Source organism: Falco cherrug, chromosome 6, assembly GCF_023634085.1.
Source record: "Falco cherrug isolate bFalChe1 chromosome 6, bFalChe1.pri, whole genome shotgun sequence".
Taxonomy (NCBI): Eukaryota; Metazoa; Chordata; class Aves; order Falconiformes; family Falconidae; genus Falco; species Falco cherrug.
The window spans coordinates 90,478,477-90,503,760 of NC_073702.1; the positions used below are offsets into that span (position 1 = coordinate 90,478,477).

Below are 25,284 nucleotides of genomic sequence, written 5' to 3' on the forward strand. Positions count from 1 at the left end.
TTAAGCTAATTGCTCAGGTTCCAATTAGGCATCAGGAAAGTGTGGGGAAGCAACTGCAAGAAAAGCACCACACATGTTCATGTGCACAGACACGGCGGTACTGTGTTAGACCAGCCTCTCCTTAAGCCACAGCAAAACATCTGAATGGGCTTTCAATCTCTGACAAGGCAGGACCCACCCCGAGCATTCCCAAGCCAAGCCTCTGCCTCCTCTGAAAGTGAAAATAAGAACCATCCTCCCACGTCAAGTCCCTTACTCACCAGGATCACCACAGGACTGCTCTGCCCATGGCATGGATTTACACCATTTGAGGCAAGTTTGACCCCTTTCTTCCTGTGAGCAGGCAAAAGCCTTTTATTAAAAAGAATGGTTCTTCCTTCTTTTAACCAGCAATTTGCAGCGTTGCATTTTATACCTGAAAGGCTCTAATTTAGCCCCAGATCATATTTGGTTTTAAGCTCATCCTATTTCAGAATAAAAGCAAAAGTATGGTGCTTGAAACTGGTGAGAAACAGTTCTGTCTGCCTGATTTTCACTGCTTAAGATTGGTAAAGAATTTTACAAAGCAGAACTCGGTTTTGTATTTTATGGTACCTGAATGAGCTTTGTTTTATTTACATTGCACAGCTAAAGCAAATGGTCGTTGTTCCCTTTCATACTTCTTTCCTGCCTAAAAATTACAAATTCCTGCCTTATCTGTTCTCCTTTTTCCAGCTGACTCTATACAGAGTCAGGTCTTCACTAACTCTTAGCTTTCTGACATAATTAGAATTTCCCAAAGAACCCTAATTAACTGCAAGGGAAGGAATTTTTATTCAGCCCCTGGGTCCAGTTACTAGCTAGTTAACTCCAGAATTTGGAGAAGGATTTGCTATGCCCACCTCTTCAGATATGAGCTGAGAAAGTCCCCTGGGAACCTGAGTCATCCAAGGAGACCTCTTGAAGAGAAGAGGGACTGATGAAAGACAACATTCTGCATAGTTCTAAGGGAAAAATCCTTCCTGTTTCTGGCAAGACGCACAAAAGAAAGATACTGTACTTTTAGACATTGTGCAGATGTTGTCATGCAGAAGCTGTGATGATGTGTGAGCTGTGTGATGTGATGAAGCTGTGAGCTCAAATTAAAAGAGGACTTCAACATCTATCTGGATGACAATTAGTGAACATAGACAAGTCTAACAAAAAAAAAAATCATATCTGTAAGAATTAGTAAATCCTATTCTTTGGGGCTTTAACAAATCCTCTGCTAGAGGTAAGAATGGGGCCCAACAGGCAGCACATTGTATGCTGCAAACACCCATTCTGGAGGATGGGGATAAAATAAAGAGAGGGAAACTGCCTCTTGCTCTGAAATATTCAGTAATGACCACTGCCAATAACAGGAAGCAACTCAAGATTACAAGTATTACTGAGTAAGACAATATCACTGTATTTGCAAGTATTAAAAAGAAAACAAAACCCAAAGCAATATCCTTTCCTGATATATTAAATACTTTGCCTTTCATTCAGAATCACACATTTTCAGTACTCAGGAGGACTGACAATCCTCAGCTGATGCCCCTGGCAAGAACAGGAATAAGCAGACAGCTCTCACTGGAGATCAACAGTTTAAGTTTCAACATCAGTTTACAAAAATTCTACCTTCTGCATCTCCTTGCAAAGTGACATGCCTGACAGCTTGCTTGGAAAAAAGAGAATATGATGCTATTCATACAGCTAAAATAGAAGAGGAAGAGCCTGTCTTGACAGTATTTCTTTAATGAGAACAGACTAGAAGACCAAAACATTACATAAAATCTAGCAAGAGATTCACTTTATTTACAGATCGTGTGAACCTGGAAAAGAGGAAGCTGCTTTCCCTTGTCATTATAGCACCTGACAGTTCAATTCATTACAATGTTGGCACCCAAAAACATACACACAGTCTACATTGCAGATTCACATGCATTTCATCTCTACTGCCAACCACCTATGCACAGCTGTGGACACAAGTGACATGAGAATTATAGGCAGGAAGGCAGTTTCTAAACCAAGAAAATACTGCAAAGCAAGGTATTTTTTAAGCACCCTGCTTGAACTGCAGGTAAAATCATACCACTTGTAAATATTTTTTGGACCGAGAGTTATGACCTATAATACTACAATATCTGTGATACTACAAATACTATAATACATGGCCATCTTCATGGGAGGTCCTGCACTTGGAGGCCTGAATTGTGCTGTGGAATTGATGCCTGGGTACTACAGGGCATCTACTGTAAAACAGCTGCTGTGGGGAACAGAAAATGTTTTAAAAACTATGGAGGTTGAAAATTGAGTCAAATAAGGCAGATTAACTGTAGAATGACAGAATGGTTTGGGTTGGAAGGGACCCCAAAGACCCCCCAGTTCCAGCCCCCTGCCACGGGCAGGGTCACCTCCCCCCAGCCCAGGCTGCTCCCAGCCCCGTCCAGCCTGGCCTTGGCCACTGCCAGGGATGGGGCACCCTCAGCTGCCCTGGGCAGCCTGGCCCAGCGCCTCGCCGCCCTCACAGTAAGGAATTTCTTCTTAGTATCCAATTTAAATCTCCCCTCTTTCAGTTTAAAGCCAGTACCCCTTGCCCTGTCACTACACGCCCTTGCAAAAAGTGCCTCTCCAAAGGGGTGAAGGCTGACTTAAATTTAACTTCCTCCTGATTCTTTACCCCCTCCAACTTGCATACCTGTGTGTCTCAGTCAAATGCATCTATGTGAGTTTGTTCAACTTTCTACCAACTTATTATTTAGGTTCATATCCCAAATCAGTGGATTGGTTTTCAGAAGTGCTGAATACACAGATGCTCACACCAAATTTAAAAGAAGCCATTGAGATTTTAGATGGCATTGTCTTCATAAAAACTAAGCTTTAACTTCACTAATTCTTCAGCAGCAGATCACTACAAGTTGCACAACAGAAAAACAGGAGAGGTACCTTCTAGTTCTCAGATTTTACGGTCCTGATCTTCTATTTTTGTCTAAGGCCAAAAGCATGAGTGTGGGAATATCACAAGTGAGTGTGGGAATATCACAAGAACTGCTTACAGATGGACTGATTCTCTCTAGATGTGACAGAAATAGCTGAATGTGTGCAGCCTGTCCCTCTTCAGATCAAAACTCTTTACCTCCAGCCAGGACTGATCTTTTTCCCTAAGAACAACAAAGGAACACTTTCTGAGGTCATTTCCTGCATTTACTTGCAAGAAGATGATTTTAAAACCACTCTTTGTTTCTGTCGTGCTCCTGAAAATATGCTGCATGTCAGACAAGCATGGAAAGCCTTGCATGTCTTTTAGAACGAGGAGTAGGGGAAAAACCCACAAAGAAATAATTTTAAAAAGCACAGGCAAATTGCAGGTACAAAGGTAAAAGAAAATTCTACCGATACTCTGGTGAAGATATGAAGGTTGAGGGAGGCATTTTCCCAGTCCTCCCGCAGGCCTGATGTGGCTGTACACGTTGAACAGGCTGTGCAGACATACTGAGTTTGGAGTCCCTTGGCATACGAAGAGCAGACCTATGCCTCTGTCCTCTCCCCAGCCCTGCCATGTGAGATGTGGAATCACACAGCTCGAGGCTGGTTTTTTCTGTGTCGTCAGAGGAAGCTTGACCATCAGATATTGATCAAAAATGAAAAATGAGACTCAAACATAAGTATGGAAGCAAGATATCAGTCTCAACCTATCAGCCTTCCACAGGCTAATAAATGAAATATGCTCATACTGAAGAAATCAAAGTCAAGATATATCAAACAGTCACCAAGGAAATTTTCAAGAGACAGAAAATAAAATTTCAACAGAATACAATGAAAAGCAAGCAAGATACACAAGTTTAATAACTTGGAGGTATTTTTTCATCACTAGTCTGTGGCACTGTGGCTTGCCACTTTAAAAGTACACCTGAATAAACATTTGAGCCATCTAGTTTTGCTGCAGTATTATTTGAAGTCAAGTAAAGAGTTCTTAGTATTACTGGACCAAAGCAACAGGCGTATTTATAGACCATTCACAAATGCTGGAGGCTTGAGAACCACAAGGGCTTTTTCTTAATGATCTACATGCTGTTTTGGGAATCACTGAAAATCTCTTCCATCAGAACCAGCTTAATAGAAAATTAGGTTTTGAACAGAAGTGTTTTGCCATTTAATCACTCAGTTTTCTGCAGGAATTGCTGTGTTGTTAATAAACCAAGCACCTGAAAACTGAAACCAGAAATGGTCATCACATAAGAATTGCATAGGGAGTGAGTCGTCAGACCCTTAATGGGCTGCACTCACCTACCAAAATTTTCTCAGGTGGTGTCATGGCTGTGGGACTCTATACCTCTGAATGGACTACAAAAATCTGAAGGGCAGAGCAGAAGGGAGAAAGGAGAAAGTCATTAAGAAGGAGTATAACTTTAAAAGCCAAAAAAGAAAAAAATCACTGAGCAAGCAATGAGAGCAGTCCCCATTCCTATCTCCTCACTTTGTCCTCTCAGCCAGTCACGAGAAAGGCTTGGCAATACAGGCATTTCCCTGCTATAACTCAGCTTTGCCCTCAAAGGCCAAACAGTAAAAGGTTTCAGTCACTCAAGATTCATTTGCAACCCTCTAGCTGGCTGCATAGCCTATTAGTCCTGCTTTTAAAGAAAATTTCTTAGCAATGAGCAGATCTGCGTGTACTCAAACCTCTCAGTTCTGCTCCAAACCAAACATTCCACCTGAATTACTACCAGACACAACTCAGGGTAAACTACAAAGGTCAGCAAGAGCCCAAATCCTGTTTAAAAAGCAAACAAAATAAAACTCCATGTTGCCCATTCCATATTATTACCCCACAGCTATTCTGCCCCAGGAGGCTGCACAGACTTCATCAGGTAACAGCCTGGTGCTGCGTGTGAGCCACTTGCTTGGACAGTTTTTCAGTAACACCTTCAACTAGTGACGAACTGTGGTTAGTGACAGTTACTGCAACCACGTAATGCTTGTTCACCACACTTCTATGACACAGATGTTTTTACGCCACAAGAGGTATTATGATCTTGCATTTCCACACATAGCTTGAAAACATAATGTTCACATATACTTGTGAACAGAAAACTAATTCCTGCAAAACAAGACAAATGAAAAGACAGATAAGCCAGAGTCCGTTAGAGCAATTCACATGTTCCTTTATTAAAAGAAACATTTTTCACCCACTTTAGGCCACAAGACTGCCTAACTGGAAATACCTACTTCATTCAAAAATTATCACACAAGTAGAAAGGTAAGGAGAAATATAAAACTCCTAAAAACACAGGAGCATTAGGGCTTATTGCAGGGATCTGTGAACACTGTAATGTGTGTTTTTCATAACCCATCTCATATTTGTATGTGTAAATATCTGCACCATTTACAAACAGTAAAGACCAATACCCTAACTATTCTTCAAGGTGATGTGACAGCATTCGCATGACTTTCAACAGAGTAGTGAGATGAATTATGATCATGCTTGTTCAGAATTTGTTCTCTGAATATGGGCTAGAGACACTATAGAGACAGACACCCAGATACTAGGAAACACCAGTAAGTTCAGAATTTGTATCTTACTGATCAGACTCTCAAAATTGCCTGGCTCTTTTTTTCAAATGTGAAACAACCAATGTTACATTTAGCAATTCCCACTGCTGTTTTGTCATTGGAATGAGAACACAGGTCTCCACGTGCAACTGCTTCTCTCTCCAAAACAGTATCAGAGGGGAACAAAAAAGACAAGAAATAAAAATTATGAAAATAAACATGAGTAAAGCTGAACAAACGGCCAATCAATAGATAAAAGACAGTGGTTTTGAATCTGGACAACTAGGGGCTGCAGCGTAGGTGCTAAATGCATAAAAATTACATTCCTAAAAACAACATACAAACTAAACCAAATCCAGTTCCCTGGGCATGCAACCAGCTTTCTGCACCAGGAATCCCCAGTCAGATGGGTTTAAACGTATCCTTGGACTAGTGATGGGGATTCTTTAAGGAACAACAGTAATTCAATATGGTGGCCTTGCTCAAAGTTGGGGTTTTTTTTGACTCTGATCTCAACCAGTAAAGATACCTCAGCATCTTGCTTTTGGATATAAATTTTAAAGAGCAGGGGGAAGGACAGCATGCCTGTGAATATTGTTCTACTTATTGAGAAAGGCTTGCTGGCCCATGTGAAAAAATAATATGAAAAAGAGAACATGTTTTGGAATGAGTCTACACTGAAATGGAAGGCAGAGGTGTATATAAATCAAACCCCATCAGGGTGGTATTTAGCTACTTTTAATACTCTCGGAGTAAGTTAACTAGACAAGGTGAAAAACCATTATGAAGTGGAATGTCTCACTGAAACATGGGGCAAAATTGCTACAGAAGCCTGAAAACTTGGTTTAATTAACAAAAATAGCTTTAAATCCATGGAGCTCATAATCCCTAGGTATGCAGCCCCAAACCAGCCCCTGAAATCATGCAGGGAGTGTCTGGGAGTAGGTAAGTTTTCCAGACCCACATGCACAGCCTGAATCCCTGAACCACCTCTCAGTGACAGAGGAAGGAGGGTTGGTGTCACCTAAAAATTTTGCATGATAGGACTGGGCAAGTATTGCTGGACAATTTCAGATTTTGCTACTTGTAGTCAAATTATAATGTGGCTAAAATTAATACAGAGAATTGAAGATAATTTTGATCAAATTGTGAAACTCACTCATTCCAGCAGTGGAAACATCTGCCAACTTCAGCTATCAAATGTCATTTTCAGACAAGTGTTCAAACAATGGAAGTTCACACATATTTTGGAGTAACATTTCCTCTTCTTTTAAAAATGTCAGTGAATTAATGACAGGTAACGACTGATTAGCACTCCTGGAAAATATTAATGCAAGCATAATTAATAATACTAATCATATTAACAAAGCCATTCAATTATTAAAAGGAAAAGGCAAGTATTTAATGTAATGAATACCTTAATAGTGGACATTTTTATCCAGTGGTGAAACTGGAGATGTATGATATAGAACCTTAACAGTGAAGGTAGATTCTATTTTTCAGGTAAAACGGTAAGTTTACCACTACTAATTTCCCATGGCTAGGCCAGAGATATTCCTGACAGCTGTGTTCCAGGACAAGCTAAAGTCTCCTGGCTCTTATTTGAGATTGGTTGGTGGCATGGGATTTGACAGTCCAGATAATTTAGCTGATCATACATTTGAGTAATTTTCTTTTAATTTTTTTGACCCCAAAAAATTATGATCAGCTTAAGATGCTTGTTTTAAAGCACCTAAAGAAAACATAATTTAAACAGACTGGATTCTGTGATTGTAGTAAATACATCTGGTTTATTTATAAATAAAGCAGGGAATTCTGAAACAAAGACTTCAGTGAATATTTTTGGCTCAAGTTTTGGGATTGGTCTTCAAAGAGTACTTAATAGTGTTTCTTTAGATCAAATGTGGACAATTTGCATTCCAGTACCTTGACAACCTGCTTCCTTAATCTCTTTCATTTCCTCATAAGCCTTCCGCAAAGCCTCAGTACCTTTGTAAGGGAGGATACTTCTGCAGAGTATATAGACACTTGTGCCTCTTAAAGAAGGTGTAGCTACAGATACAAAAGCATACCAGAAAATGCTCATATCCAGGAATGACCTGGACTTGAACATCATTAACTTATAAATAAGGTGGCTAGGTGCATTTCCTGTTAATCAAATTAAGTTAGGTACACCTGTCAGAAAATTGACATTTAGGGGATTCTCAGCTCTGAAGTTTGAAAACCTCTATGATCATAGCACTAGAGTCCTTAATTTCTTCCCCTCTACAAACAAATCCACTTTCCACTTCCACGTTCTTCCACTTCCTCTTGGTCACATTCACTGCTGAAGGTTAACTGTGACTCTTTAAGACAACAGGAGATGTATCTGATGCTTTCTTTAGCTGGGAAAATGTTTAATGCATTAAGAGCACAAAAAGGCTGGTGTCCTTGAGTGAGCAATTGAATCGGGATAAAATAAAGGTCACTGAGAATTAAAATAAAACAAACATTTGTCTGCACTGAGGTTCAGTTGTGCCCTTAAAGCCCCCGCCCCCCCCCCCCCCCCCCCCGTAGCAATTGTCACCCATACTTTGTAATAAAAAAATATGAGGCCAGTCTGCTGCAGCACAGACTTTTGAGAGATCAAGTTATTCAAACAGAAGTGGAGACAAAAGGTGCATTTCAGTGACAGCAGCACTGGTGCTCTAATGCCAACATAAAAGCACAAGCAGATCACAAGGAGCAAACAAAATGAAATCATCCTGAACAAGGTATGCAAGGTTAATTATAGGGTGTGATCCTGTTCTTTTTAAACACAACTGCACCATCAATGCTATACACTAGAGTTCAAAGGATCCTGAGTTTTTTTTTCTTTTTCTTTTTTGGTTTTTTTTTTAGCCTCCAGCACAACCATGATGGCTTATTCATTGTCCCGCCAAGCCATGAGGAAAAGGAGGCACATGTACAGTTATTTAAATCTGTTCCTGATCAAATCACTGACACTACAGGGACCACAGACTCAATCTGAAGACAGCAAAGGATGGTCTGTCCTGGAGGAGCAGGGATTGTGCAAAGCAGGAGGAAAGATGTAAGATGTTTGGCACCTTGCAGAGAGGCATGGCAGGAATGATGGCATCAGCCCATGCTGCCTCCTTTCAAACCCTCACTCTTTGTGGCAGTGTTCACACTGTGTGGTCAACTACACGATGAGCATTCCCATAGTTAAGGCCGCACATGCATGTGAGGTGCAATGCTTGCCTGGTGCAGGCTCCAGGGGAGCCTTCGGAGCAGAAAATAGGTTCATCACAGCACTGTCCGTGTGCTCCCTGGCAGCTGCGATCCCAGGGAGGAAGCAGGCACTACTGCTCTGGACCCTCAGGGAAGCGGCACTCTCTCTCCAGGGCTGCAGCTGTCTACGCTGCACAAGTCATTTCAGCATGGAGGGGTGGGATTTATCCCCCTGGGAAACCACAGAGTGATGCTGAGCCATATTGATAGACTTTGCAAAACACACTGAGGAAAATCTCTATTGGAAATCCCAGAGTAGAAGTCCCCTGGGAATTTCAGATGTGCTTCTAGAAATTAGGTGCCATTGTCAGCAGCTGCTTCCTGATGTCCACTGCCTGTCTCAGTGGGGTCCCGTCCACACTGCACAAGTGTCTCACCCTGTTTGAGAGATCAGACTCCCAACACAGGTCTTCACAAATTACAACCAAGGTAGTAGCAGTCTGTATTTTCTTAACTACATTATAAATTTTTTCCTCATGTTGCAGAAAATTAATTTTAAGAAAATTTGAAATAAATGCAAATAATGACAGTTGTTACGTTTGTACAAAAAGCCCTAAGCTTTTCAAATGCAATTTATGTGAAAAGAGACAAAAGGATTTTGAACTCTAGTGAAAAACAGCCCAAGGAAAAAAAAGTGATTGAAAAGAAATCACATCCTGGCTACAGGTAAATTGCATTACAGACAGCTTGTTGTCCAACAGGAACACTTTGGACTGTGATACACATCAAATCTAATTACCCTTAAAAATCAGAGAATCTGTAAGTTTACCTAAAAAATAGGAATGAGCTTTTAATTGTTTTCACTGCAGACACAAACAGAAGACACTGATTAACTTACTGGGCTCAAGAGAGGTAATTATTTTGCAGCAGATGCATCTGTAAGAGCAATTCTGTGACAGCTCCAGATTTAATCTGCCTTTGTTTTATGAAGACCATCTGCACAAATTATTTTTTCCCCTAGATTTCAGGTTTTGAGATGAACTGCTCAGACAGAATGCAAAACTCAATTACAGCTCAGTATCAGGACCTGCTGATGCTAGAGACACATGCTACAGACTAAGTCTAATGAAAGCTCCCTAGCTGGGAACAGTTTAATTTCCTTTAAAAATAAACAACCACAGTCCCGAGTTTTGTAAAAATATTAAAAAGTCAGAAAACAGATGAACAGATTACTGAGCACATATGAAAGGGAGAATGTTTTAATATTTTCTTGCTTGGGAACAAGCTAAGATGCATTTTAATAAAATACTGTTACAGCTAACGTGCTGTTTCATTCTGCAGTATTACCCAAAGAGCTTAGCAACTAGGTAACAATATTCTGTTATACTCTAAATCCACAGACTTGAGAAAGTGTTTAACAAGAGATGCCAACGTCTTCATATAAAGTTCAGCATTTTCCAGACCACCACAGACTGTAGCACTGATATCCTCCTCTTTGCATGCTCAGGGGTACCAGGGGAGGAGGAAAGTGTAGTATCATGACACAGTAGGTGTGGATCAGTGCAGACACTCGTGGCACTACCCCAGCCCATCCAAACCGGGGTCTCAAGTGTTTTCCCAGCAGCCAATAGATTTCACAGTGCTCCCACACTGGCCACCTTGGCAGTGGAACTGGGCTGGGGGCTTTTTCTGCTAAGAGCAAAGCAGACAGCACTGAAGAGCTGGCAGTCAAAGAGATGGGGAGACGCAGGGGCCAGCACAAAGTAAGGCCACAAGTTAAGTCACCAGACAGGGCTGCAAACTCGAGCCTCTAAAATACTGCCCTGAGCTACCCCCCAGGATCACCAGCCTCACAAACTATTCAACTGAAATGGCTGGCTGCAACCCAGCACATCAGCTCACTGCCACACTCCTGCATCACCTGGCAGAGCCCTTACTCCCCTCAGATTTGCTGCCCCTGACCTGGACCGTGCTAAAATATTCCTGTTCTCAGGGTATTCCATGCTGCATTTCACATGGAGCAACACTGTGCCCCAGCTCACCGGCATCTGTTTTATGATGGGCTATTAGACCAACTCAGGGTTATCTGGCTGGCTTTGGCACTGGGCAGACCCACAAGCAACTTCAAGTCCCCAAGGTGCAGGGAGCACACCAGCCACAACCCAAGGGACTGGCCATAGGGTCAGCACAAGAGTTGACTATGAAGAAAAAAGCCTTAGCAAGCAGAATTACAACCAAATTCTCCAAAAAAGCAGAGGAATCTTTTGGACAGCTTCCCCACAGAAACTTTTATCCAAAACCTATTTGCCCTCACCATTATTTTAAAGGTAAGGTCCAAGGTTCAAGGCAGGGCACATGGGTTTCAGCCCTTTTGACAAACAAAAGCATTAGCTGTGTGTGACCACCCTACCCAAATGCATTAGTGGCGGCTTCTGAGAAACTAGTCACCTCCCAGGCAAGGCCTGAATTCTTCTCCAAGCGCCCATACCCATGCCCCTCCACCACCACTTGTCTGCTGTGCATTTAGTGCCTGGAACTTCACACAGATAGGAACAGGGCAGTAGGTTTTATTTATTCAAATTAATCCACTGAATGAGCTACACCATCCATGCCAAGTCTTCTCTGATGGGCACTGAGCAGTATGATTTGAGGAGACCATCCACGGAGTAAGACACCATACAAAATTAAGCAATCAGTACTCGCTTCCATGCTCTCTTCTGGATGCACATGCTCTGCAGAGTGCTGCATGCAGTATGTCATCCAGCCCCCAGAGTGTCCTTTGTATCAAGGTATAACTAAGGTACAACAGATGGTTTATTGCACCTCCTTTGTCTTAGTTTTTTGCCTTTCAGCAGGACTTAATGTGCACCAAAGCACATTTGGGACAGTGATATTTTTCAAAGACCACACTGAGCTTTAGGGAATATTCACATGAACGTTAATGAAACTAGAGATGTTCCTGCAAACACTCCCAGAGGAAAAACAAAGATGGTTTTGGCCAAAGTGTTATAGAAAAGGACAAAGCAAGAGTTAAATCAGCAGTCACATAGATGATGTTCTAACAGATGGAGAACGGAGAACATTAACCTCTTCTCCAGGTTGCTAAAAGCAGCAAGAAGAGGCAGGGACAACTACATGAAAATTTTAGTGAGTTATCACCAACCAGACTTAATTCTAGATACCATTTAAGTTCCAGAAGTAGTTTAGTTCTTGCCTAATTGATTATGTTCTGCAATAACATGTAGTAACAATATCTGGCAAGACCAAGACGCATGCTGACCCATGGTTGTGGCCCAACCGTGAGGAGAGGAAATGGAGACCAAAGGGTGCTGCTTGGCATACCGTCTCCTTTCCCATTTTGGTTCCTCTCACTGTCACAGCCTTACTACCAAAGCAACCTGCCACAGGTAAGGACAATACGCCCTTCCAGGTGCAGTATTCCACAAGAACTGCACTCTAAGTAAAGTGCCCTAGGCAGAGTGGCATCTGGAGTATTGAGTTGATAATTGGTATATTCCTGTTCCCAATAACATGCACTTTATAGTCCTTACAGTGTTTATTCTCACAGCATTACTCCTCCTTGTGCAGGCAGGAAAGGCACAGAGAGGGAAAGTCTGGCAGGTGCTGCATGCGGCAGTAAGCCATCCAAGCAGAGCAGTGGCGTGCCTGCCAGTGGTCACCCAAAGCTCGAGTCCTTGTCTGGTCCCTGCACCCCTGAAGATGGGCTCTGCTTCCGCTTCATTTCCGCCTCCTTTCTTTCAGCACAGCTGGAAACACAGTATCAGAGCCAAGGTACAGGAGTATTCAGGCCATTTCTGTTGCTTATTCATTAGTCACTAAGGGAAGAGCAGTTAGGGATACTATGGTGACCAGAAGAGAATTAAAATTAATGAGAACATATTAGTTCCTCTGAGAGGAGTAGAAACAACTGTTTTCAAATTGGAAGTAAACAGTGTTTTGCAAAAGGAAAATCCCAGACACATTATCAGATGTAACAGCTTCCAAAACAGCAGTGAAGCCTGCTTACTTTCTCATGCAATAATCAAGGGAGGGAATCAGATTCCTGCAACAAGCCAGTAATTTGCTGGCTGAGAAAAGCTATGGAGGTCTGTTTGAGACGTGAGGAGAAAGGAAGGGCCCAGCCACTGCCTGGCAGGGCTTCAAAGAGCTTGGAAGATGCAGAGTAAATCCCATGCACTGAGGCTGCTGAACCAAACCAAGCTTCCTGTCTTCTCTCAAATTTGGCCACCCCACTATTCTGGGATCACTCCAGTCTTACTAATACCTACTTCAAGATCCCACAGGAATGAAGATGAGCAGGAGACACATACAATTATAATATTTCGAAGGGGACCAAATTTGCTGCTAGCTGCAGCAGTACCTTTCCATGGCTTAGCTGCAAAGAGGCTTTGGCTAAGTCTGATGACTACACATTCATTTAGTACCAGTCTGGAGAGGCAAATTCTGGTTTTAGTGCATAGCTGAGAAAAGGTGAACTGGCAGGAGAGACTCCTGCCAGATCCTTTCAGGAAGATTTCCTTCTGAAATCATCTTATTCTTCAGAAGTGGTTAGCCTGGTTTGTTCTCCATTTCTTAACAGGAGGATCAAGAGTGGGGAAACCATTGCTATGAGCCCAGAAAGCACAGGCTGCAACACTTCAACACAACCGCAGTTAGACATTGGCATCTAGAAACAGCAGCATGGTTTTGTTCTGCGCTACAGTGAGGTAGATTTTGGCAAACAAAGGATTGTACAAAACAGGTTACTAGTCTGAAGTACTAAAACCAGCCACAGGCACTTTTTAAAGGTAGAGTATTGATTGAAAGATACCATTAGGTTTTATATCACCTCCTTCTAAGATCAGCCTTTCAACATGCTGAGGAGACAGCAGTCAGCTAATCCATAATGGAACAGAAAGGTTCATCTACAAATATTTAACTGCTAGGTATTGGTAATACAAGATAAATCATGAATAATTTAAATGAATAAATATTTTGTGCCTGAATGAGGGAACAACAAAGGCAAAACCCTGTGTGAAGAATGCCATTTGCCAACAAGGCATGTTCACCCTCTTTCGCCACATGGTTTAACTCATCCTGGTGGGTATGTATTTCGTATCTGCTAATTATGGAGCATGAAGCTTACATTCTGAGTATCAGATCCAACTTTCAACCCCATTCTTGCTTTCCTCTGCAAAATTATGATTCCTTTTCTTTCTCGTAAGAGAAAAAACCTCAGAGTTAGATCCTCATCAGGAATAAATTAGTGTCTCCATTAACTATCAGCGGATTGTTGAAAGCTAACAGCAATACATAATTTCTTAACAATGCAAAAATATTTCCCTTTACATTCCAGGGTTGCTGGGCTGAAGAATACTAATATTTCCTCACATTCAATCTAACACAGGAATGAAACCCGCTGGCACAAACTCAGTGACTCAGCCGCTGGAGCTACCTTCACTTCTGGAATGCTGCCACAGGCTCTGCAGATGATTCACATGCGCACACATGCTATTAGACAAGTGCCTCATATAAAATAATAATTAGCAGCAATAACAAACATCCTACCACAAAGCACTTGGTACAGCATGAAATGGATTTTCTCAAGTTATTTTATTTTGCATCTTCTGCTGCCTTCATTATAGTTTAATTAAAACTGCATCAGGAGAAAAATTAACCTAGGAATAACCTCATTAGACATCCAGAGAAGCAGCAATGTAGAGCAATGTTAAATTCAGCTGGGACTGCAGATGGTAGCTCTGTAAATCAGGTTCTGCTTCAATCCAGCATTTCCACCCCTTCAAGAAATCGGTACTGAATTATAAGATACCACAAAACCGATCTCACTTGTGCTGCGCCATGACCAGAAGCAAAGATGACTTATTTCTCTGCAGTCTTTATAGATTGTAAGTGCTTAAATCATTACATTCAGAATAAGTTTGTTTTATGAACAGTAGAGAAGGACTTGGGGCTAGGTACTGGGTCAGCATCTTAAAGGTGAGTATTCCTTAGGTCTATACAAGTTACTGTATTTTTGATGTACAATATCTGTGTGTTACCCATTAACAATGTAAAATACCACTGTAAAATTTATTCGTGCACAAATATAACCTATATGAACCAAAAAAAATTTGTCCCCTCCTCCAACTCTGCATTGCCTGCTTCTCTATCCCAACAACCACCTCCTGCTTCTGCGTTTGGACAGGTTATCCAAGGATTTATTTTCAAGTAACTACTTAAGAGGTACAGACTACTGAAGGCAAGAGTTGTATACATTAAAGCATTGCTGTCAGCTTTGCCACCCATGCAAGCCCCATCCAAGCACAGAAACCTGCCCTTTAACAGCTAAACAGCAATTACAGCTATAAATCCGATCATTTGATCTAGCACATTCCAATCAAATCTGTTGTTATCTCAAACCCTTCGAGCCCCATGCTGGGTGCCAAAAAAGGCTGTTGTGGTTTAGCACTGGCCAGCAACTAAGCACCACACAGTTGCTTGCTCGCTTCCTCCCAGGTGGGATGGGGGAGAGAATCAGAAGAGTAAAAGTGAGAAAACTCGTGGGCTGAGATAAAGACACTTCAGCAGGTAAAGCAAAAGCTGCGTGTGCAAGCAAAGCAAACCAAGGAATTCATTCACTACTTCCCGTGGGCAGGCAGGTGCTCAGCCACCCCCAGGACAGCAGGGCTCCAGCGCGCGTAACGGGGACTTGGGCAGACAAACACCATCGCTCTGAACTTCCTCCCCTTCCTTCTTCCCCCAGCTCCATACAGAGCATGATGCCATATGGTATGGAACACCCCTCGGGTCAGTGGGGTCAGCTGTCCTGTCTGTGTCCCCTCCCAGCTCCTTGTGCCCCCCAGCCTGCTCCCTGGTGGAGCGGGGTGAGGGGCAGAAAAGCCCTTGGCTCTGTGTAAGGGATGCTCAGCAGTAAGGAAAACATCCCTGTTATCAACACTCTTTTCAGCACAAATCCAAAACATCGCCCCATACCAGCTGCTGTGAAGAAATTAACTCCATCCTAGCCAAAACCAGCACAACACATTAAAACACTGGTCTCACTCTTTTCTAAAGGGGAAAGGAAGGAGGTGTCGGGCAGGATCAGACCAGAAGCATACTTGGTCTAGTATGGCCCCTCCACTTGTGGTCTGTTCTAGGTGGCAACAGGGAAATACAGTAATGGAGATATATAGGTGTGATCTGACACTTGAAATTAGGCAGTGATTAGTACGAGCCCTGAAACACCGCCCCATGTATCCAATATCTCAGCAATGCTTGTGTCAGCAAGAACTATTGGCTTAGCTTGTTCTCATTACCCAAATCAGTGCATAATCCCCTTTCTTAATACCGCTAAGCTCTCAGCCTCAATAATTTCCTGCAGCACTGAGTTTTATAATCTTATTACCTGCTGTGTAAAGAAATGCTTGACTTTGATACTACCACCTTTCCTTTTCCTCATCTTCCAACACGTACAGAACCAACATTCAGATTCCTCTCTACATCATCATTATTTTCTGGATTTAACTTTTTAAAAAAAAAATAAATACCAAGTTTTGCATAATTCTTTGAGATAGAAGTACACATATAAAATGGACCACTGTGGAAGTATCAAAGTCCCTGTTCATCTATAAGACATTATAGCCCACTTGTCTGCTTTCCTATGCTTACTCTTTTCTGGTTCATTTCATCTTTTCAGACTGTAAAACCCCCAATTTTTCCTGTCAGGCTTCACAGCCTGTACAAAGTTGAGACCTCCTTTAGTACTAACACGCATCATATTATTACTTAGAGATGTACAAAATAGTCTGTGGGCATTTATGGAAGGTGGGAATGCAAATGTCTTACTTTCTTGACAAACCAAAGTAACTTTTAGAATAAGACCATCTCTACCACACAGTCAGTGCTATCTTTATAAAATAGTCACCTTGCAAAACTCAAGCCACCACTTGCTTCCACCCCTACCCAGGAACAAACATAAACAGAGCACAGCTAGAAATCCCTCAACATGCTGAAAAGAACAGCAAGCAGCACATAGCACAAAATGTCATTTGCTTGCCAGTGCTCATTACGGCAATAAATAAGCAGCTGCCCATACCCTTCACATATACCCTTAGCGTGGAGGTTTGCTGCAAACACAGAAGCACGGCTCAGCCTGACAGCATTCCATCTGTCTGTGGAGGAGATTTTATAGGAATATATATGTGCATGTGTAAGCCAGCCACAGGGCTCAGCTACTATGAAATTTACATCACACCAAGAAGGAAGAGGGGTGGGGTGAAGGGTTGTTAAACTCATGAAATGAAGGAAGAAATCAAACACAGGAGGGCTCCAGGATAAAACTTAATGTACTATGAGCCACACTGATGCTGAATCACTAGTCTATGCTGTTTTGTTTAGAAAAATATTGTGGATGATGAAAGTGTGCTCTATTTTATACTCTCAGTCTGCTACTAAAGGGTTATGAGTCACTATTTTTTGTGCTTTTACGCTGCAGCCTCATCAGCTGCACACCAATGAGGTCAGCAAAGCGAAACAGAGAAACAGGCAAAAAAATTGAGGCCTGAATTAAAACACACAGAGAACTAATTTAAATTCAGTGCCAGATTCCCCACTTACATCATTTATTTTTTTGATAGATGCCTGAGCTGGGAGGCTTTAGAAATATTTCATCTGGACCCAATCCATGCAGTGTAGTACAAGCCAGATGTTACAGAGGGGAAGCAAGGAGACACTGAGAGCATGTGAATGCAAAGGCAGGTACTAAATAACTACACAAAAAACCAGGAAAAAACTCCACAATGATCCCCACAATCCTGTGATTAATCCAGGCCACATCACTGCAGAGAGCAGGGACCTCCAGCCAGAAGACAGTAATGGCTGTCCAGGCAGTAGCACTATGACCTACCTTGTCACAGAGCGAAGGCGCATCCCCTGAAATGCTCCAGGCACTGGATCCACCATAAGCTCTATTTATGCCCAGGAAACAGGCATCCCTGCCCACAGCCTTCTGCTCAGCTCTTACTCCAAATCTGCCATGGCAAAGTTGGGTGGGAACAAGTTGCATCCTTTCACAGCACTAAGCTGGCCTCTACACTAAGCAGAGTCCTGGGAGCACAGCAAGGAATGCAGCTTCTCATTTCAATGCCACCAGCATCCCTTTTTTTCTCCTCCTTCCTGCCACCAGCCACAGAGGATTCCCTGAGATATGTTTCTCTGTTGCCAATTCACACCAGTACCTAAAGAAGCTTCAAGTCAGGGAATAAATTCAAAAGCAGTAAGAGACCACGGCAATCTGGGCAGATATATCTTGTTTTCTCTTGCTGCACTTCAACGACAACTGTCAGGACAGAGCCTTTTGGGTCCAATAAACTGTAGATCATTTTTATACCATGTAATCACACTGTACGTCTGAAAAAAGGTTTGAATGATAGCGAGGGAAGCGTAGTGAAAGCCACCCAGTGAAAAGGAGGAACTCAGGCTGCACATAAATGATCACTGATGTAAAAGATGCCCAAAAGCATATGAACTTCATACACAGAATTTAGGTCTCTGAGGGTTCTCCAAGGTGTTTTGTGTAACAGGACAGGTGAATCTGACAAATTACAAGGCAAACCCCCTACATTTAGAATCAGACTGGGGCGGGTGGGGGGAAAAGTAAAACTCTTGCTGATAGAATAATGAAGAAACAACCTTCATTATGGTATGAGTTCACTGCTTAGGCCATGGAGGTACTTCATACAGGCTCATACACCTTATCTCAGAGACATTCAGACATCCTCAAGGATAGTGGTATTTCAGCACCCAGTGCTCTGGCACATGTTGCTTACATAAGCTATCCCTGTTAATTGGTAATAAAAACATTCTCTGATTATTTACATAAGCAGCTCCAGGGGGCAGTTTGCTATCTCAGCAGTAACTATGATGAATTACACAAAAGCACCATCAGAGTCAGAGGAACATTCCTGTACAAACATGCTCCAACATGTGGCATGATGCACACCACTGTCTTTCCATGGACTGCACCACAGGGCAAAGCTGCTCAGTGCAAGCAGCGTGGGCAGGTGAAACATGAATGCACCAGTGGCATACACTCAAGAAAATCAAGCAGAGATGAAAGCCACTGCCAGTAAACGAGCATATGTAAAAGAACAAACATGGAAACTCAAGGTTTTAAAGAGACTCCATGAGGAACATTTCTTATTTATCCATTGTATCCTCAAGAGTATCAAATCGCCCTCTAAACTACAAACACTGCTCACAGCTGGACTGGAGGTGATACGCTCCAGAGCACTGATGAAATGTGTAAGCTCAGGGTTTACTGGAAGCTCTGCAGCATCATTACCTGGGTCCTCTGCCTTGAGTACTGCTGCATTTCCAGTCAATGCAGCCATACTGCTTCCCCAAACGCCCATGCTAACCTGGGAGATGACTCCCACACCACCACACTATCAAAGAAATACCCTGGCGGGCTGGGGCAGGATGGCCTCAGCATGGCTTTCCAAACCAATTTGACATTTTTCATTGTTCTGTCCTAGCCAGGCATCCTTCATGATTTAAATTGGGATTTTAAAGCCATTTTCACAGATCTTTACCACCCACACACAAGTGATGGAGCTGACAAGCTGAGACACCAAGCCATGCTCTGCAGACAGCAGGGAAGGGTAACGCTGGTTTTACGTAACAAGGTGATCACAGGCATTTCATGTTTTGCCACTTGCTGGCTCCTCAACACATATCTATACATCTTGGGTCATTTTTGCAGTATCTGCACTACAACAAGACCATAATAGCAAGCAGCAAAGAGCAGTTTTATTATACAGGAAAGCAGCCGGTATCTTGAGATCCCCACACAAAAGAATCTAACATTGACGAAAAGATGCCATGAACGGGTAACATGTACGGGTAACAGGAACAGTCACACTTCTATACCAGTTTCCCCACTTATTTCAGTTACTTAAGGATTCATGGCATGTATTTTCATTTTTCTTCAAGAAAAAAAGTATTTTGTGGACATGTTTCAACTGTACAGCAGTTCTTGCACTCCAAAGTGACTGGAAACATTGATGCATACACCAGCATGTTTCACAGCTGGTGTGACTATTATTTTAGCACTTTTGTTATAAAAACGCATACCCTGGCTTACAGGCCTCATGACTGCTTCGTAGCTTCTCCTCTCCAGCTGCAAAGGAAAACTGGAGTTTCCCTGAAATTGTTTTCTGCAGAAGATGCTTCCCTTCCTTAAAAGCAGAACAAAAAATGGGACAAATTTCACCTACAGCAGGGTCTGCAGGAGCTATGTAGTCCAACCTCTTTGCACGCCCATTCTCCTCTGAGTTCTTTGCCCCTTGTGTAACTCTCATGTTGTGAATCCTTTAATATAATTAGCTTGATTTCAAAGCTAAAAATACATCCTAGAGATTTGCTGGACTTTGGTTTGATGTTTTCTTTTTTTATAAAAAGGAAACCAAATCTTTTTCTCCATATTAGTAGAGAAGGTGAACTTTTTTTGTCTCTAAAATGTTTCAAACATAGGGCACTCACTGCTCAGACATACATTGAAGTGTGGTTCATAGTATCCTTGTTTAGACATATACTAGCACGAAAAACCCAGCCCAGCATTTACAGAAACACAGCAGTAGAAGAGGGATGGAGCACTTGCTGGATTTCACATCAGGAAGAAGAGATGAAGGGAATCAGACGTTCAGTCTGCAGTGGGGAAGGGGCAGCTCCTAATCCAGCACAAGAGTGGATTTAGAAGGATGCATTCATCTCCGGGACCCACTCTCAGCTGTCACAGCCTCCATACATCAGATCATGGGGCAATCCTATAAAAGCTTTGGTGCTGTGAAGAAGGGTGACTATGAAATCCTCTGCTATGGTTCTCTGAAGAGGGATTCTCAAAGTTGGGACACAACACAGCCAAGTCTGTCTTCCTGCATCACGGCCTTCCTCCAGACTCTGCAAAGAAGCCTGGGAGAAAAAACGGTGTATCCTGATGCACACAAGTGGCACCCAAATCACTGCTACATCAGGAAAGCAGAGCACATTCTCCCAGCTCTCTGCACTTTGCTTAGTGAAATACTTTTTGGATACCTGGATCCAAACAACATGAACACACTAATGAACAGTCACCTCTCAATGGTAAGAAGTAAAGCTATGGAAGGTTATCTAGGAACTCAGCATACAAAAATGCAATTTGTCTGAAAAAGAGGAACGACAATTAAAATGGTAACCCAAGGTGATGGGTAAAGGGAATGCCACCCAGCTCCCACATATAAAAAAATTCTCTCCATCACCGCCATTGCTATCTGTCTTGCCACACCCTTCCAGCCCCACTATTACATCAGTGACTGTTCCTAGAGCTCCTCAGCTTTGAAATAGTGACAAAATGAATCAAAACCTATTAGCCAGAGATTAAACAACAAAACCCATTTTGTACAGGATTCCTGGCCTCTCCCTTAACCTCACAGACAGTTTAATTTCCTCCTTCCCTTTCCTGAATCCTGCACTTTCATTCAACCCATATCCCTTCTATTGGCACTTTAGCACACTTGCACAGAGCCACAATATTGCTCAAGGGAACGGAGTCAGGCAGTGAAGCAGGTGAGGATCTCTGCAAGAGCAGCCTGCGCTTTCAATTCTAATCATGTGAAAGAAATGGCTCCTGCTGCTTGCTCAAAGCCAGCATCCGAGTGAGAAGCAGGTGGTAAAAACAGTCCCTGGGCAATGAGTCAAAACAGGGGATTTATCTCTCTTCTAAAAATCTAATGGAACTTGAAGAATTTCAGCTACAGTTTTGCACTAAAATAACTGTCACAGGAAAATAAGAATCTCTAATCCCCCTCTCCCTGTGACAGGCCAGAGGCTCATATCGTGGCAGGCCATACTCGACTGCTCTGGAGTGTTCCGTAAATCCCTTGCAGCCATACACAGAAGCATGTAAGAGCACCAACACCACTGTGTGAAACTTGTATCATGAGCACTAGTGCATTTTGGAATTGTGCTCTTGAAGGACTAGACAAGGAATGACAATTACCTGCTGAAATATCATCCTAGGCCAAGGCTTCCATGCTGGCTACCCAGAGACATACCAGATGCCATACAGACGGGTTAATAATGCCTTTCCCTGAAGATTCTGGGGCCCAAATAAAGACAATTTATAGACAAATTTGTTTCAGATGGGAGCTTAGTGTAGTGAAGGCAACCACCCTAAGCGGACCTTTGTTTTACAGAAGACTATCAACTTCAGTAAACACTCTGCTCCCTTCAGCAACATCAGTTGACTGCCGACATCTGGCATGCAGTTGCTTCACGACAGATCCACCTCCACTGATGACTCTGAGGGGTGAGGAGCAGAGCTAACGCTTTTGAAAAAGCTGAGTAGGGATACAAAAGAAAGCTCAAAGCACAGAAGAAACTTCACACTACACACACACACACACTAAAAATCTATTTACGGAACAGGGAAGCCCAGGGAAGCACCCATTAAGGAGGAACCCAAAGCAAGGATCAGCTTTTCATGTATTTTGCAGCTTTACAGAGCCAGTAGCATCTGGCTACCCAAAAACACCCCTATCCTGACCTGGCATCAGCCTGCATCTTGGTCACTAAGAATTCCTGATGAGGTCTTGTACTACCGTATACATTCTTATTTGTGCCCATAACATTTAATGGCATCATGGTGGTTACAAATGATGACTGAGAGGCACAGGCTTTATAGAGCCTAAACTTGTCTATCATTCCCCTGTAAAACACATACTTGAATGGTTTCTATTCCCAATCCACAATTTTCCATCTCAAAGGAGTCCACACCCGTACTTCAGAGGATGGAAAATGATTCACAAAGAATTGAACAAAGTCTAGTTCTCTGACATTTATTTACAGGATTTAATTCCTTCTTATTTAAACAGTTAATGCTTGCTAACTGGCCTGGTAAGATAAAACAGCATTGGCACAAGTATGTACAAAATTGCCTCACAGCCACCTTAGGAACAATTACCATAATGACATTACTGCAGCCTGAATTAGATTAGGCCACAGCAGTGGACAAACACTGATAGCTATGATGAGAGGAATAAAAGCCAATATTGGAATGACAGTTAAAGATAAGGAAGAAATGGCCCACAGGGCCTTTTTACAGCACAGCCTCAGGGCAAGGCGAGATTACAAGTGCCCAGTCCCACTGTCTGGCACACTGCTCCACATGCCTGTTATGGGTCCCACTGTCTGGCACTGATGTGCACCCATAGTGTGGCTGTTACTGCCCGCAAACAAACTGGGCCCCTCTCACCAGACACTAGTAAAAGATCAATGATATCTCAAATAGATACATATTGCTTCTATATGCCAAGTGTGCACTTTTTAGAGCTTTATGATACTCTACAGCTAGCAGCCAGACTGCTGTCATCAATGTGAAGTATTCATAGCTGGTAATCTCCAGCAGATGGAGCTTTAAGAAAAGCTACAAATGCATTTGTTAAAATAATGAAATTAGCTATATGGCATCTTGAAAGCAGGCACGAGCTTTTGCGCAGCCTCCTTTTTGAAATGAATGCCAATAACGGTTTGTTATAATGACATTTTATACAGATACACAGATTCCCCTCCTTGCTCAACATTGAGTAAATCCCTGGACTGGCTACTTAAGTAGGATCACATTTATTTTCCTGGACCTGACTCATAGGCCTGTCTGACCTTTTTAAATCACTAAAACACTGTCTTCACATTTTAGTTTTGCCATTTCAAGTCTAAGTCAAACCTTTGAGCCTTATAACCAGGAAGGACTGGAAAACCACCTTTGCAAATACAAGGACTACAAGCACATCAAACATCAAAGGCAGATGCAGAGCAAACATTTCATTGAAAACTATGCCAGAAGGGTTTTGGAAGCGAAGCCAATAAAACCCATGAAGTTTCCTGAAATAAAAGTCCAGCAATAACAGTTGTTTTAGGGATCACGCTGAAGACTTAGCACACAGCACAGGGTGGGAGGACAGCATTTAAGACTTCTAGTTTTTAACTACAGGCTTACAGAGTAAATATTTTCATGCTGTTTCAAGGGCCATCTACTGAAAGGAGCATATACTTTTCGGGACAAAAAGAATGACATTGCCCAGAATGCACAACAGGTAGGTGGCTCTATGTGGACAATGGAGATGGGGCGGGGGGCAGCGGGGAGGGAAACACCACCACAATTTTCACGGAATAGAAGACAAGGCAGTGAAAGTGCAAAAGCAAGGAATATTACAAGGGAAGGAAATAAGAGAACAAGCATGTGAACAGATTGAAGTGACCAGCAAAAGACAACTTTGACTTACCTGCAGGGATCCTAGACTTCTATTACTAGGTAGTAAGAGACCTTTCAAGAGAGCACCTTTTCAAGACCACTGTACTAGCCCAGGCATAGTTCAGTGCCCAGCAAGGAACGACTTCCCCTCCTCCAATACAGGTACCAAATCGGGTAGAAAAAGAAAAAAATCTAGCAAAACAATGCACAAAGAACTAAAAGCAAGGACAGACTGCTCTGTGACATATTTGCAAATGAGAAGCCTGAAGCGTTTAAGAGGAATCTCTATGAACTGAATGGCACCTGAAAAAATACAATAATCCCACAAATTTTTGCTCACAGGAAAACAAAACCTCACTAAAAATCTTTTAGCAATGTAAGGGATGCAGCAGCATACATTCAGTTTGTAAGCCCTGCTACATATAAGCACGTTTGGCAACTCTATATCCAGGCTCTAGATCATATAATGCACCACAGCAACTCTGCATCATCTTGACAACATATGGATTTTACATTAAAAATGGAAAATAATCTAAAGTTATGAGCTACCTCAGAAACATGTCTTATTCTCAATGGTGAACGGGACAAGTGTGTTCTCTGATTTATGGCCTAATGGTTCCATTGGGAGTATTTACTGTTCCTCACTCTGAACCTTGCTTCACCTTCTCTGACTAAACAAGGACTAAATAAACATCTTTCAAAAGTTTAAAACAGGTTCTTTGTACCTAGGTCACAAAACTCCAAGGTGCTGCTGGGCTTTGCTATTACAGAAGGCAGCTAGAGACTACTGTCCTCTGTGTAGTAGACAGCTATGGAGCACAGCATGGTCGCTGCCCCACAGAGATCATCAACCATGCAAATGAGACACACAGAGCCCACAGGTGCAAAAAATACAGACCACAGCAGGGAAAAGCCATGCCCAAGGTAACAGAGCAGACCTACAGCAGTCAGTGTGACTGATTTGACAAGAAAAGGACTGTAAAATGTGGGAAAAGAGCTGAATTTGGCTTTGAACAAACACATTCAGTCTTGCATGTGTGGCATATTTGTTTGCCTCAGCTCATTAACTGGTATAGAAATCCTAGGTATATCATCACCCTTTAAATACATGGCAACATCTTTGCAGAATGGTCATTTCAGAAAAAGAAAAAGACCACTCCTCTGGAAGTCTGGTTCAGACCACACATCTTACCCATTCTTTGCTATCAGATTTCACTTGAACTACATCCTGGGTA

General features: G+C 42.3%; 2 protein-coding genes across 14 annotated transcripts in view; both read right to left on the reverse strand.

The window, feature by feature from the left end:
- The window catches only part of SHLD1 (shieldin complex subunit 1), a 32,971-nt gene extending 15,285 nt beyond the window's left edge, over positions 1-17,686 (reverse strand). Inside the window, exon 1 of the mRNA XM_055713223.1 lies at positions 17,669-17,686. The gene's annotated coding sequence lies outside the window, so the exon portion shown is untranslated. The remainder of the gene's footprint in view (positions 1-17,668) is intronic.
- The window catches only part of CHGB (chromogranin B), a 112,065-nt gene that overhangs the window by 37,965 nt on the left and 48,816 nt on the right, over positions 1-25,284 (reverse strand). The window lies entirely within an intron of this gene.